Here is a 2,269-nt window from a genome sequence, read left to right on the forward strand (position 1 = left end):
TGTAAATTTTAGTAATTAGTCACTCTTTTGAGTGGTGCTGCTTAAAAACTGCTATTGTGTGTGCAGGCTCTCTCCAGCAGGGACTGTTTTTGATGCTCTATTGTTCGGGATGACCTCTGAGTTGAACTCTCTGAAACTCCAATGTCTAATGTTCTTCATCAGGCTATGGTCTGTAGATCTATTACAATGGGCCTAGAGCTGCTTCCAGCTTGGGAGCAGCCCCGGCCCTGTCTGTCACTGGTGAGAGGGGAATGCCACAGGCACTTTGGTTCTGCTCGTGTCAGCCTGCTTTGATAGCAGCAGGCAGGGTTTAAACAGATCTCCTGCCTGCCAGAAAAGGGCTTAGGCAATGGCAGAATAACTTGCTTTAACTTCTGTAAGCTTAAAATTTGTTTGAAAGTCTTTGTTTTATTACCAGTAGTTAGCTAGAATGTCTGTTTTCCTCACTGTGTTCTGTTTTAATGCACATTATTGCTTTCCTGCTTACAGGCATTGGGTAAGAAAGCAAAAGGATGTCATTTCCATTGCGACCTTCCCTTTGTCAAGGAACTTTTGCCTCTCTTGTATCACACCAAGCAGATAGAAAGTGAGATTGGCTTGAAGAGCCCCATTCATAGATGGGAAGATACACAGACACTGGCTGTGTAGTTCAGCCCTTCTGGGGCTGAGCTGATGTGCTTTCAGCCTTCAGCTCAGGAGAAGCCTCAAGCGTGCTAGATAAGATGGTGGAGTATGTGTGTCCTGCCCTCACACACTCTCTGAAATGACAAGAAACCCAGAAATGGGTGAATCAGCAGCTCTGACACAGTGTTACGGTTAAGACTTAGCAGCAGCCACAGCTTTGACTATAAACTTATCTTTCTGCTTCAGCTGGAATTGGCAGGTCAAGAGACCTCCCAAGTCTTCTCCAATGCTGTATATACTACAGACTTGTCCCTGAAAAGCTTCTTAGTGTTTTCTCAGTGTATGAAAGGCTAGAGAAAACATACACTGAGCTGCACAGGACACTGCTCTTTCACACACCTCATTTTGGCTGACAGAGAACTTCTTAAGTGAGAAAGCCACAAACTAGTTCTGGGTTCTTAGACCAGTGAGGCACCTGATCACCTGAAATCTGCTGGTTCTGGAGGCACAGAAAACAAAGCAAATTTATTTTGCAGTCTGATTTAATGGGTTGTTTCTAGAGAAGCAATGTGATGGGACAGAGTTTCTTGCGTTTTGGCAAAGGACAACAGTCAGAAAACACTGATCTCCTGTTCTGTGACTCTTGGCCAGTTGTTTAATAAGCAATTTAGCTTTTTCTGTAGTAGGCTCTGTTACGGCAATACTCATCTGTGGTCTCTAATGTCCTAAACAAAGTTCTTCAAACTAGAAGACTTTTTGTCTTAAATACTGAGCTGTTACCACTCAATTTGAGTGACATTTCCCCCCATTTTTAGACAGGATCTTAAATAGATTATAGACTCATAGTCCAATATAGCACTACGTCCACAGTTTTCAAGAAATTCTATATGCTACTACTTAAGTGCTATGTGCAGCCTTTTTCTTACTCCAGTTCCTCTGTCACTAAATTTTGATACCATTATATATAAGCAACTCTAATCTGTTAGCCTTAGCAAACAGAGACTGTTAGAACCAAACTCAGCAAACACTTAAACTGTTAGAGCTAAATCAGCTTTCTAAGTGTTAGTGGTTTCTCATGTCATTAATTACTGTACTTAGGAGGATAGATTTTGCTGGCTCAGTATTACTAGTTTTCTCCAAAACGAGAGTAATTTTCTATAGGTGGGATAGTAAATGTAAAAAACCCAACAAAGCCTAAGCATTTGCATTCTTTAGACTGTAAAATTGTGACATGAGAGATCTGTGATTGTGTCGTGGTATGTCCCATTGTGTTTGCAATGTCAAGTAAACTCTCATGCTATGGGTTCATCAATCTGAGTTTTTTTTCTTCTCTTCTTAGAGGAATTAAGCAGTTTACAAACCTGTGAGCTGGAGAAACCATACACACTTCTCCCCCCTGCCCCAAAACTGCCACTGAACCTGTGCAGGTTCTGTTTTCTCATTGCTTTCCTGCTTAAGACTGTAAAACCAGGGCACTCTTGAGAGAACTGTGCTGAGTGCCCCTAACAGTCTGTCCTTGTGCTCACCAGCCCTGTACATCCTTTGGGTCAGGAGCTGCTTGTGCCTGTTGGGGGGTTTGTGCCCATGGTACCTGTGCTGTCCTGGATGTACAAACTTGTACTGCATTTGAGCTGTTTGAGCTCCT

The sequence above is a fragment of the Acanthisitta chloris genome, unplaced genomic scaffold (genome assembly GCF_000695815.1).
Source record: "Acanthisitta chloris isolate BGI_N310 unplaced genomic scaffold, ASM69581v1 scaffold1628, whole genome shotgun sequence".
Classification (NCBI taxonomy): domain Eukaryota; kingdom Metazoa; phylum Chordata; class Aves; order Passeriformes; family Acanthisittidae; genus Acanthisitta; species Acanthisitta chloris.